Below are 13,961 nucleotides of genomic sequence, written 5' to 3'. Positions count from 1 at the left end.
TGGGGACGGGTGGGGGGGTGCGGGACGGGTAGCCTGGCATTGGATTCCTTGCGGGGCGGGCGGTGGGATGGTAGCGGGTGGGGTTCGGTAGGTGTCAGTGTGCGGGTCCCTCGCGGGGCCGGCACTCCGCCCCGGGGACAGTGACCTTGGCCCCGAGTGCGCGGGCACGCTCCCGGCGGGAACTGCGCAGCGCCTCGGCCTTTCACCAGGGATGCTCCTGATGTATCCAGAATCGGGGTGCACGCCCCGAAGGCGACCGGTCTTCTTCCGCAGCCCCTTTACGCGTACTCGCCTTTATGTTTTATTTATGGATTTGGAAAGGGTGATTCGCGCATGGTGAAGTGCAGTGATTTTTGGCCCTTTTAGCGTGAACATCCGAAAGCAAGTAAAGATAGGGTCAGTGTTTTAGCTGTGACGTGCCCTGAGCCAAGGACGGCAGACATGCCCACATGCCAAGACCTGACAACTTCCTTCTGCTGGAATCTTCTGGAAGCAGCTCTGCAGTCTTTCAGGGTGGATGCCTTCCGTATAGCTTGTCAGGAAGTGCAGGTCAAACCCACCCTGAGGGGTGCCAGGACAGATGGAGTTTGAGCACACACTGATGGGTTTTGGACACTACAGAGGCTGTGAAATCGAGACTGCCCTGTTCCCCTCCCCCACACTAGTGGACAAGCACCAAAAATTGTTGTAGCTACTAATTTACAGAATGTTCATTATCAGGCTTGATAATTACATATAAAGGTTGTCAGAATTATGGGTGGTAGGTATTGTGAGTAAATGGAAAGGAAATTCTTGTAATCTTTTGAGTAGTGAAATGGTTCCTGTTAAAATGCTGTGAAATGGGTAAGGCAGAAGGGTCATTGGCCATCTCTTTATGGTTAACTTAGAATTAAAAAAAAAAAATTTCAGTTCATCCTGCAATTTTATTTAGTACTGTTTCTGAAAGCACCCAAATATCTTATTCAGAATACAGTAACCCTATTTACTTAGTTTTGGAATATCTGAATTAATGTTACTTTTGGTGGAGTTCTTTGTGACTCCAGTTTAAAGAGATGATACATGAGAAACAAAGGGTTCTTGGTCACTTAAGTTTAGGAAACAGTGGTATTCAGGTTCTTTTCTCTTAGGGCCACAGTTCACATCACCATATTGCTGTAGTATGTTTGGCCTGATTCCTTTCTGTTTGGTCTTTAGTGCTTTACATATCTTGCGTCACCTGTGAAATCTAAGTAATGGTGAAATAAATGTTAGTTTATTGGTGTCCCACAGTGTGTCTTTGGTAGTGGAACTTTTTCCTTAATTGTAAATTGGAAGGTGGATAGGGTTTTGTGTACTTGTGTATTTTATGTGCAATACCTCAAATTTGGTTCTTGCTCTATTGAAAATCATGAGAATTCATTTAACTTTCTAATCTTACCTTGTTGCACACAATTACATGTCACTGGTCTCACTCTTTGTTAGCATTTTTTTCCTGTTTGTTAGAAATGAGGATACTGCTTTTTCTGAATAGACAATTATGTGGATTATTTAAAAAATTAAAACTAATGCCTTGGGTATTTCTTTTAATTTTGCCGTTAAAATCTTAACTTATGGAGAAGGAGCAGTTTGTAGATACACATACTTATGTAAATTCTTTTTACTTATTAGATATTTTCTTTCCTTTTTCTTGAATGAAAAGAAATTGGAAGAAGGGAATGAACTATTTTGCCTAAGTGTTGCAGAAGGGTGTGATTACCTCTTGACTTGCAAATGAAGGTAGTATGTCCTTTTAAATAAAACTTCTGGGTTGAAACCCTCTTCTCCGCATTTCCAGAGCCACTTACCACCAGAGTCATCATGTACCCTTCTTAAACTTTCTCTTGCTCAGTTGTAAATTGGGATGAAATTTATGATGGAAAGCTACTAGGATTAAATGAAACAAATTTCTAGAGTTCCCAGTATAGTTCCTGAAAGACAGCAGCTGGCGCCAGTGGTGGTTGATTGCCTTCTTCCCCCACTTGCAAAGGATAGGAGTAACTTTTTTTTTCATGTTGAAATAAACTAGTTGTGCCCCAGTATTCAATTTAATTCATAATCAAATCTTTATTGGGTGCTTATTTTACGACATTAAAATTTCCAGAATTTCTTTCTAGAGCAAGTTACATATGCACACTCTGCAGAAGATGTATCCTTGGAGACCTTGTAGTCTGGTAGGGAACATGCTCATGGTGAGGCGGTTCTGTACTTCAGTGCCTGGGAAGTGAAGTGCTGTTCTGGAGGGTCAAGAATCTATAGAGAAGTGGTAAAAGCATCCCTGGAGGGGCAGCAACCTTGATGGAGAGTGGCTGAGATCATCCTAGATTTGAATCCCAATCCAAAGATAGCTGTTGTTTTCATCTATATGTATTTATTTGTGATAAGTGAAGAGGTCTCTGATGACAAGATAGGTTCCAGTGAGGTCACAGCTATTCCTAGGGCTCCTGCAGGTAGCAGGTGCCTTGTTGCTATTGGTGAAGATAATGTTATTATTGTGGATGCTGAATGAGGAATTTAGGCTCAGTATAGGCAGTCAGGCAGTCAGGTAGGGTCATGGTGTCCCGACCCAAGTAAAACTCAGTAAACTCAGGGTGCCAAAGCAGCAGACCAAAGCTCATTCTAGGGAGAACAGATCGAGCAACTTGGGAGACCCAGTGGGCCTAAACCAGTCAACAAGAGACAATGCCCAGACAGTCAGAGTCTGAACCCCCAACCCATGCTCTCCATACTCACAAAAACTGCTTCTTGTCCCCTCAGTGGCCACCCCCTGGGGAAAGAAGAGCTTTCCTGTCTTTCTCAGACAATGAATTGCTGCTTCTCTAACTCTGGTCTGGAAGTTGAATTCTCTCCTTATGGAGGTGAGAACTAAGAGCCCCCCCCTTGGGGCCTGGTTTCCAGGCTCCAAGCCCAATTCATTGCTACCTGTAGTTTGGCATGGCCAATCTGTCTAGGCATGCATTTGGGGTCAAATTTGAAATAATTCTTTGTATCAACAATTATGAAATAATTCTTTATGTCAACATCCCATGGGGGATGTCAGTAACAGGGCTGTGCTGTGTTTTGAACACCTAGAAGTGTTGGTGTTACAGTGTAGGCATTATAGTGCCCAGCATTCAGCCCATTAGACAAGACAGATGAGGCCTATGAGGGAGGGGGGTGTCAATCTGGAGTTATTAGAATATTACATGTGTTGACTTTTTTTAAGGGTTGGAGGAAGGATCTATTCAACATAGATATTTTATCCAAATGTTGAGTAAATGAAGATACTAGTAAAACATTTAGATGTTTTTAGATTATAGTAATGCCTTTAAATTTGTTTTTAAACAGATTGTATTTGTTTACAGTGAGTTCAATTGCTTATAGTTATGTCCTTATAACCTAAGTTTGGCAAAGGATCTGCATATTATTTACTATAAAGGCTGTATAATTCTGAACATACATACTTAACAGTGTGTATGTATACTCATACACTTGAATAATTGTTACCCGCTTGAGTTTCAGGGCCTGACTGAATAAGACTATCCTTTTTCCTGTGTACATAATTGGGTGGTGATTTGAATTGTTTTCTTTTTGCTTTTTCTGGTAAATCATTGAACCCATGGATTTTTATGCATTCAATATGTTTTAATCAAGTAGTCATTTTTCTTTTTCCTCGTCTTGTGCTGATTTGGGTCTAGTGTGGTACTTTCAAGCTAGTTGGGATGCAGCCCTGTTAATCTCTTGCTTCCTGACACAATGTGTCTGAGATTCACTATGTGCTTTTCCTCTTCAGTACCTATCACCCAGTTCTTTGATTGGGGAGTGGGATTTAGAGACCATAATCTGATGCTGTGTGTCCTTATTGCTGTTGGGCATCCCTGCTTTCACTACACAAAACATATGTATTTATATATTGTATTGATATTTCAAATTAAAATCTTGCACTATAGAGGTTTTACTCTGCTTTTGTCCTTTTTCTCTAAAGTTGAAAATTTTAAAGTTGCATTCTTAGCAACATTACCTTCCCTTAAAAGCTATAATGTAAATGTAATAGTTTTGAAATCCTTAATGGTAATAAAATGATTGTGGGTTTACATTTCCTAGTTTTTTTTTCCTGTATATAACATAAGGATATACAGTTGACATTCTGAATTATAAAGTCATTTGCAATTAATTTCTCCACAGATGACATTACCAATTTGATTCTCTGATTTGTTTGCATGAAATCCTTAATTAAAAAAATATTTATATTTATTTGTGCATACAAGAACTGGGATATAGGCCAGAGGTACATGTTGTGAGGGTTTGGGGGTTGAGAGGACTCACCATAGATAGAGTGGGGAGCAGAACAGGTGGATCTACTGAAATAGATTGCTGAAGGGAGCATCAGGCCGGTCAGGAGAGGTCTGCTGCACTGTGTGGGTCAGCTCCCTTGCTGGGGATTGAACTTGTGCTGGTGACAGCTTGCTAGCACTGAGAGATTTTTAACCCTTGTGCCACCAGGAAGGCCCTGAAATCCTTATGTTTTAATTTTTTATTTTAGGTTTTTTTTCCCCCATAATGTCAGCACGTAAGACATTAAATGTAATTCAGAAGGCAAAGTTATGCTGAGAAGGGGTGTTTATAGTCTTGCTCTCCTTTACATTTGTAGCAGTTTCTGAATTATTCAAGTGTTTTCATTTTTTGCAAATGAAAGTACATTGCTATGTTTTATTTCCATTGCTCTCTTAAAAGATATAAATCATTACACTGTTCTCTTTCTTCATCTTTACTTAATGAAGTCTGGAGGTCACTTCCATGTAATCTCTTTCTCAGTTTAGGTTGCTGTTCGTCTCCTAATGAGCATGTGGATTATATTAGGTGAATTAATCTTGTGTGCATATTGTATTTGTGCAGGTATAAGCTTGAGATAGGTTGTTAGGTAAAACGTACATTAAAAAGTTGACAAAATTGCATTTAAAAAATTTGATTATGTCATCTATTCACTTCAAACCCTCAGTGTCTACCCATTGCTTTAGAGGCAGAAACTTAATAACATGACCTCAGAGGTATAGCAGGCCCTTGAATAATACTGTTTCATTTTTGTTATTGATGAGACAAAACAGTATTTCCTGTTGCTGCCACTGTCTGTGGAATGTGCACATTCTCACCAGATTTTCCTCACATCTTAAAGATGTGCTTATGTGAGGTTTATCAGTGTGTCTCAGTGGTCCCACGCTGAGTGAGTGTGGGGATGTGTGTGTGTGTGTGTGTGTGCGTGCACGCTCCCTGTAATGGAAGGTTGGCCGCTCTAGAGTTGGACTTCATCTTGTGCCCAGGATAGTGTCTGGCCGTTGAACTGGATGGAGTGAGTGGTTTGGAAAATGATTGAAGAATATTACAAGTATTTTTGTTATTTAGAAGTTAGGTGATGTTCTGTGACCAAAATACTCATAGAAACTGAACTCTTGATTCTATCAATTAGTCTGTGGTCAGATTGGATTTGATCCACTTCTTTTGCTTAATGTCCAAGAGCCTTTGGACATTGTTAAGCGAGGACTTCCTGTACATACACTTTTACTGTGTTGCTGCCTTCCCCTCACCCCTACTGCCTCCCTGTTTTCCTTGTTTTAGCTTGCTAGTCCTTCAGTCTCCTTTGCTGTCATCTTCTCCAGCGGCATAGGTTGGCACCTGTTCCTTTACTCTCTGAAATGCGTTTTCCTTCTTCAATTATTCCTTGTCTTTTAAGGCAGAGTCAAGCATCACCTTTGTTATGAAGTTTTCTTTTTGTGTGAGTTGTGAGATTTTCATGTAATTATCCACCACTACAACCATCTAATTTATGAAGTTTTTTTTTTTTTTTAATTCTCTGAAGTTAAGTTCTCCTTGAAACACTTTGTTTTTCCCAGGTGCCTGCCAAAATCAGTGTTAACATTGTTTTCCCAGTGAAAACAGAGACTGGTTCCATGTCCATCCATAATTGCTCTCCTAGTACGTACCTCAGCGCCTGGGTGGTGAATCCCTGGCCAGGGGTTAGAGTGCCCATTGAAAAGACTGAGACATGCAGTTAAATGTCCTGTCTGCTGTACAGGAAGCTATCTCTCTGATTCTTTAGAAATCTGAGATAACACTGCTGGGCTGTCTAAGCAGCATGTAGACAAGGTTGTTGTCTTTCAAACCATGCCCAGAGGCAGTTGATTGGGTGGGTATGTGGGAAAGGGACATAGGTGTGAACTGGAGAGCAGAGTCAAGTGGGGCAGATTGAAAGCTATGAAGTCTGTTGCTCTGATTAGTGTGGTTGTATGGGTGTCAAGTAGGACTGTGCCCTTTTGTGGCACCAAACACTCTCTTGGTCCAGAGTCTAAGGTGCTGACAGAGCCTGGGAAAGTAGAGTAGTGTGGTAGGTTCACCACATATACACCTCCATCAGTGAGGTGAGGGCGAGATCCCTGTTGAGGGCTACCACATGTATCCATTCGTTTGCACCCTTTACCTGATGCCTAATACTCTTGTGCTCTGCCTAGAAAGGGATTGGTGAGTGTGATTCAGCCTAACCAAGTTAGAAATTTACCCAGTGAAATGAAGGACTCAGGGTGTTAAGTTCCTGGCTCAGTTTCCACATACAGGGCTTGAAAGCTCCTAGGATTTCCTTAAAGGATAGTATAAATTGGACTCTCAGTTTGTGAGAGCATGTGATTGGTAAGGAGTGGAATCTGGAAAACATTACTTCAGAATCCTATTAAGCTGGAGACCTTGACACCCCCCCCCTCCCCGGGTTCTGCTGTGGAGGTAGTTTACAGTCACTTGTAGGTCTGATGTGTAGGGGGAGAAAGAGATGGACAAAATAACTGTTAGGAAATGTGTGAATGAAGTCAGTTCTGAGAAGGTAAGCCAGGCCAGTGAGGAGTTGCTCAGCGAAAGACAGGGACAGGAAAGTCCATAGTTGCAGGAATGGGCCTGCTTTAGCGTTTTACTGTGGCCAGGCATTGGCTAGAAAGTGCCTGTTGGATGTGTGGAGTGGGTGGTGTCTAGAGCTTTATAGTGGTGCAGTTGCTGTCCCTTCAGCTCTGCATGGTGGGGCCATTCAGGAGACCGACACATTGGCAGAGCCATCAGAGAGCTTATGTGAGTGGACCTGCCATGGACATTCAGGCGCTAATTTTCTTACAAGCTTGTGTTGGGTAGATTTAGGAGAGTTGCTAGGTGGTGTCCAGTGTTAGAGGATAACACCAAACTTTTCCACCATGGAAAAGCTCATTTTTATTAACACTAATGAGTGGATTCTTGAGGGTCCAAATCCTCACCCTACAAATAGGTATTGGTAGTTTTGATTTTAGTCGTTCTTGTGGGTGAGTGGTAAGATTGGTCTCCTCTGGTTCCTGTCTCCTGAGTTACGTGTGGCCTCCTGATTGCCTTGGCCTGGGAAAGGTGAGCAGTAGCGACTTGCCTGCAGACTGAGAGCAGTGGGGAGGCTTGAGCATGCTTGTCTTCTGCTGACTCAGTCTCCAAAGGGAGCTTCCTGCAGTGTGTGTTTTTCCCTCTTCTGCAGTGAGCAGAGGGAGGGGAAGGGGGCAGGGAAAGGAGTGAGGAGTAGGGATTTGTAACCATAGTTTTACTTATTAACCTATCCTGACAAACATTTTATTTCAAAGTAGACTTTATAGGCATGCCTCATTTATTGTGTTTCACAGGAATTGTGCTTTACTACTGTGTTTTCACAAAGTAAAAGTCTGACAACCCTGAGACAGACTAATCCGGGTGCCATTTCCCCCCTTTTTTGATGGCATGTGAAAATTTATTGCTGCTGTGTTTTTGCCACCAAAACTTAGAATTTTGGTTTTTCTTTCTTGCCTTTGTGGCCAAAAGAGAGACATTGGTTGCTTTGACAACTTTAAAGCAGACTCTGGGAATGTCACCAGCATTATGACGTTTGTGACCAAATCCTGCACATACAAATCCATCATTTTCCTCAGTAAAATTCAAACAGCCATCATTGGGTACAAAGCTGTGTTTTTCCCCTTGTTCTTGGTCAGCTGGACTCTGACATACTAGCTGAATCTGGCTCTGTTGCTTCAATTCCTTTTTCAGCATAATTCCCTTTTCACAGGCAGTACCTCCAAAAGGGGAGGCCTGGAGGCCTTTGGGCTTTCTTGTGCCGTTTATCATGACTGTTGGTCATCCATGGCTTCTGAGTTTTCTGGCAGTACAAAGACTGAAGCTCTCGCCCATCCTGCCGTTGCTAAGGGCTTAAGCTAAAGAGAAAAAACAGCAAAGAAACCCTTTTTCTCCCAACAGTATCTATTCACTTTGTTTCTCTGACACAGTTTGGTAATTCTTGCAATGTTCTAGACATCATTATATCTGCTAGGGTGATTTGTGGTTGTGATCGTGTTAATGTTGTAATTGGTGGACTCAGTAGATGCTCCACTGACCATCTGTTTCTCCATCTCGCTCTCTTCTTGGGCCTCCCTATTTTCTGAGACAAGATGGTAACTGAAATTAGGTCAGTTAACCCTTCAGTGGCCTCTCAGTGTTGATACAGAACGAAGAGCCATATGTTTCACTTTAAATCAAAGCTTGAAATGATTGAACTTAGGCAAGTAGAGCACCTGCATAGGTGTAAATTAAGCTTCTTGTCCCAAACAGCCAGGTTGTGAAGGCAAAGGAAATGTTCTAAGAGGATATTAAAAATGTTATTCCCCAGTGAGTACATGATTAGTAAGAATGCAGAACAGCCTTATTGCTGATTTGGAGAAAGTTTTAAGTGATCTTGATAGAAGATCGAACCAGCTACTACGCTCCCTGAAGCCAAAGCAAACTTCTGAGTGAATTCCTAACTCTAATTCTATGAAGAGTAGTTAGAAGCTAGAAGAGGTTGGTTGGTTCATGAGACTTAAGGGAGGAAGTCATCTCCATAACATGTAAGTGCAAGATGAAGCAGTGAGTTGTCAGAAGCTGTAATTAAAGATTATTATTGAAGGTGGCAATTCCAACAACAGATTTTCAGTGTTGGAAGATGATACCATCTACACCTTTCACAGCTACAGAGAAAAAGTTTGACTGACTTCAAACCTTCATAGGACAGACTGATGCTTGCTAGGGGCTAATGTAGCTGGTGACTTTCAAGTTGAAACCAGTATGTCTACCATTCTGAAAAATTCTAGGGCCATTAAGAATTATGCTTAATCTTTCCTGTCTGTGTTCAGTAAATGAGACAATGAAGCCTTCATTTGTTTAATGTTATCTTCTAAGCTCACTGTTGAGATCTGTTGCTCAGAAAGAAAGATTCCTTGCAAAATATTACTGCTTACTGATAGTCCACATGGCCACCAAGAGTTCTAGCCACCAAGAGGTGTACTAGAAGATCATGTTTTCATGCCTGCTAATACAACACCCATTCTGTAGCCCATGGATCAAAGAGTAATTTGGACTTTTGAGTCTCGTTATTTAAGAAATTCATTTTGTGATGCTCTAGGTGCCATAGATTCCTCTGATGGATCTGGGCAAAGTCAGTTGAAAACCTGGAGAGGATTCACCATTCTAGAATCATTAAAAACATGATCAAAGAAGGACAACATAACCTTTCTTCTAACTCTTATGGGTGAGTTTCTTCTAACCCTTATGGGTGACTGAGGGTTCAAAACTATATAGTAACTGCAGGTGCATTGAAAATATCAAGAGATTAGAAGTAGAGCCTGAAGAGGTGACTGAATCCTGCAGTCTTGCCAGAGACCAGCTCCCACAGAGGAAGAGTCGGGGTGGGGGTGGGGGGTTCCTGTGAGATGGGACAGCATCAGCGAGATGAGTGAGGAAGACACAGACACCTGAGGTGGTGTGAGTGTCTCCTGCCAAAAACTTCAGCAGGTCTTTATTTCAAGCAGTTGAGATTATATCAGTATAGGCACTGAAGCAAATCTTCAACAATTATCACATTTATTCCCATGGCTACACCAAACCTTTTGTGCCTACATGTTACAAAAAAATTCTTTTGATCATGGAAAGAAAACCAAAAGCAATTGGCATCCCCATTTTCTCAGCATGGTCAATCATTCCAGTCAGCATCTCATACAAGGCAGCAAATCATTAAGTCCATTGACGTTAAAAGGGTTGAACATTCCTTTCTCAGGCTCTATCTAAATCCAGATCTGTTTCTTTAAGTCCCTCAAAAGTCCCGGGAGGAAGCTTTCACATCTTGATCATGTTTATCTACATTCCTAAAGACAGTCTACTCTCTTGATTCATGCTAAGGTACTTTTCTGAGAAAACCATTGTCAGATATTAAACATTTTTTGTAACCAATTCTCAAGGCCGAATTAAGCCGCAAACAAAAGAGGGCCAGGAATTGCTTGATGGTCAGATACAATTGCTATTAACCAAGAACAAGTACCAGGTAGTTTGGTAAGCATTTCTATGGAGACTCCCATAAGTATGTCTTCTTGGGAACCAAACGGCCTCTATCTTCTCGGGAGTCTTCCCCCATTGCCAGGCCATGTCATTAGACAGCATGGGTAGCATAGCCTACGTCACAACCTCATGATAAATCTTTTAAGTAGGAGTAGTTGCTTCTTACATGAACAAAGAAAATGGTTTCTTGAGATGGGGTCTACTGATAAAGAAACTGTGAACATTGTTGAAATGACAGCAGTGGACTTAGGATATTACACAAACCTGGTTGATAAAGCAGCTGCAGTGTGTGAGAAGATAGACTCCAGTTTTGAAAGTTCCATGGGTAAGATATTACCAAACAACGACACATACAGATAAATTGAAGTCTGTCCTGAAAGGGAATGTCAACCCATGTGGCAAGCTTCTTTCTTATTTTAATACATTACTGTAGCCATCCTAGCCTTCAGCAACACCACAACATTGAGGTAAAACACCCAGCAAAAAGATTATGATTTGCTGAAGGGCTCAGATAATGGTTACATTTAAAAAAAGATTTATTTATGCATACAGAATTGAGATACAGGCCAAAGGGGCCGGGGCGGTGAGAGGATTCACCAGAGCCAGAGTGGGGAGAAGAACAGGCTGGCTGACGAAGTACACTGCTTAGGGGAGCAGTGGGTGGGCCAGGAGAGGTCTGCAGCCCCATGTGCGTGGGTCAGTTCTGGGGCTGGGGATCCAACTCATGCTGAAGTGGTTTTAGCTTCTTAGTGCTGTGCCACCAGGGAGGGCCCTAACTTTTTTTTTTAAAAGCACTGAAGTTACTCTAATTATGGTTATTGAGTACTTTTTTTTTTTTTAGACAGTGGTATAATGTAAACACAATATATATGCATATATGTATGTATGCATGCCTGCATGCACTGAGACCAGAAAACTCACGTGACTTACTTTCTTGTAGTGTATGGTCCATTGGGGTGGTGTGAACCAAACCCAAAGTATTTTGAGGTTTGTCTGTATATTTCTTTTAAAATTATGCTTGAGACAAAACTGGCTTATAGTCCGTCTGTGTTTTAGGGTATGTTATATAGGTTTACACCTCTAAAGTGTATGTTGTACCGCATTCTCCACTAGAGAGCCGCAGTGAATCGTCCACCATAGCCCATTAGACTACCTTCCTCCTTTGTTTCCACCCCTCCATTCCCTTCCGATAGCCTCAATTCTGGTAACTCAGTTCTGTATTTTTAAAGCAATTTTAGGTTTGCAGGAAAATTCAGTAGTGGTTACAAAATTTCCCTTTTGTCCCCTGTTCCTCTTAAATCTTCTCCCACTATCAACAGTCACACTGGACTTGAACATTTTCTTATTGCCTATAGAGCACTCTTTGTTTCCTATCTGTTGTGTGAGTGCTTATAGTGAACTAAGTGTTAGTCTTGATATGTGCAAATTGATTTTCCTTTTTGAGGGATATTTTTGGTGTGTGTAGAATCCTAACTTGTCAGTTTTCTTCTAAGGCGTTGAAGGAAGTTATGAATTACAACTTCAGCTTCCATTCTGTTTTATAAGAAGTAAACTGTTACTTTAATTTTCTACAAATTAAATTTGTCTTTTTTTCCCACCCAGAGTTTTACGATTTTTTTCTTTTGTTGGTCTTTGTTTTCAGTATTTTTACTATGATGTGACTGATGTTACTAGAGAGAGAAAGAGTGTGTGTGTGTTAAAGATTTGTATTTTTTAAATTTATTTATACACACAGAAACTGGTGTGTAGGCCAGAGGTGGGTGGGGGTTCACCAAAGACAGAATGGGGAGTACAACAGGTAGAACTACTAAAATACATAATTGAAGGAAGCAGTGGGAGAGACATTAGAGGTCTGCTGGGTCATGTGGGCCAGCTCCCTGACTGGGGATGGAACTCGTGCCTCAGTGACTGGTGACAGCTTCATAGCACTGAGAGTACTTTAGCAAACCCTGCACCATTTGAGAGACCCTGATGTGTTCTTAATTAAATTGTATTTTGTTTTTATAGGTCACCCTGAATTTTAGTATCTTTCATTCTTTTGAAGTTTGTAGGTGTTAATGTTTTTAACTTTTTCTGCTGCCTTGTTTTGTTTCTTTTTTTTCTTCTTCAAGATTTATTTATGCATATAAGAACTGGGGTGCATACAAGAACTGGGATACGGGTCAAAGTGCAGGGAGATGAGAAGATTCACCAGACACAAGAGTGGGGAGCAGAATAGGCAGATTGTTTGAAATAATGCTGAGCGGAGCACTGGGTAGATCTGGAGAGGTCTGCTGCACCATGTCTGTCAGCTCCCTGGCCCAGGATCCAACTTGTGCTATAGTGGCTGTGGGTAGCTTCATAGTGCTGCGCTTTAATCTGTTGAGCTACAGGGAGGGTCTCTTACTAATTTCTGAGAGTTCATTTAAACCATTAAACCTCTGTAGTCTCTTTCTTCCATGATTCATTCTACATATTTTTCCCGCCTTTTCATAGTAGGCTAATGTTAATTTTTAGACAACCTCTGTTCAAGCTCATTGAGTTTATTCTTTTTTTTTTTTAACCTCTGGAAAAATCTGGTTCTTTGATAGTTTTTTTTTTTAACCAGTTTTGTTTCTTATGTCTTTAAATATACTACTTGTACTTTTAATTTTTCATTTAACAATTTTATTTATTCCTATATGTTCTCCCCCCCCCCCTTAGAGTTGATTTTGTAACTCTGATGTCTTAATACTCCCATGCTTTCTTTGGTTTGTTTTTTACTTTTTATTTCTGCTAGTTTTTGTTTTCTCCTTGTGGGCTGGCTCATGTGTGCACATATGCACATGCAGTAGACTACATTTAAAAATGATGAAATAATTTAGGGTGTAGGAGTATATTCTTGAAGACAGCTTATGCTTTCCACTGCATCTGAGATGTGTGCAGTGGATTTAACACAAGTTGGTTGGGGGTGGGAGGGGTGTCAAGGTATGAGTTGAGATGGGGTGTCGTTTTTGCCTGTCTTCATACTATCCTTTGCTCCTGAGAGAACCTTGGAATGTAGTTCTCCAACCCTTCTCCCATTGGGTGTCGCTAGCTTCAGGTCTCTGGACCCTGGCCTTGCAAAACTGTTGGCTTTTCAGCCAACCTCTTAGCACTTGACCGCTGCTTTCATGGGAAGAAGTGGTCCTTGTGTGCTTCCGGGTAGGATTGCCTTTTTAACTCCTGCCTATGGTGTGCTTTTGTCTTCAGTTCTTTGATGCTTTAAACTTAAATTTTGTGTGTCAGTGTATGTATTCAAGATTTTATCATGAAAATTTGCAAACATACATAAAAGTTAAGAACATAAAAAGAACCCTTTCCTCTTTGACACTAGTCTTGTAGCTTCCTGGCTTTTGGTATGACTTAAGGATCCGCGATTTGTATTTCCTGCCCTGCCTGGAGTCAACATTCCTATAGGAAACCTGGTTCCTGATAGTTGTTAGGGTAGTTCTTTAAGATTTTGATTTTCTAGCTTTCAGGGGAGTTGTCTAGCCTACCAGTTCATTCCGCTGGGAGTTTGCCATTCTCTATGTTGGTTCCTGGAGGTAACCTTTGTAGAGCCACAGGCTTCAGAGTTTTTGTGG

At 41.2% G+C, this 13,961-nt stretch overlaps 1 protein-coding gene across 2 annotated transcripts in view; it reads left to right on the top strand.

Annotated features, from left to right (window-relative positions):
• SPIN1 (spindlin 1) overlaps positions 1-13,961 on the top strand; it is a 53,978-nt gene that overhangs the window by 1,414 nt on the left and 38,603 nt on the right. The window lies entirely within an intron of this gene.

The sequence above is a fragment of the Condylura cristata genome, unplaced genomic scaffold (genome assembly GCF_000260355.1).
Source record: "Condylura cristata isolate star-nosed mole 26May11 unplaced genomic scaffold, ConCri1.0 scaffold00017, whole genome shotgun sequence".
Lineage (NCBI taxonomy): Eukaryota > Metazoa > Chordata > Mammalia > Eulipotyphla > Talpidae > Condylura > Condylura cristata.
The sequence above is the reverse complement of the archived record's forward strand: the minus strand, read 5'-3'. Positions and strand labels throughout refer to the sequence as shown.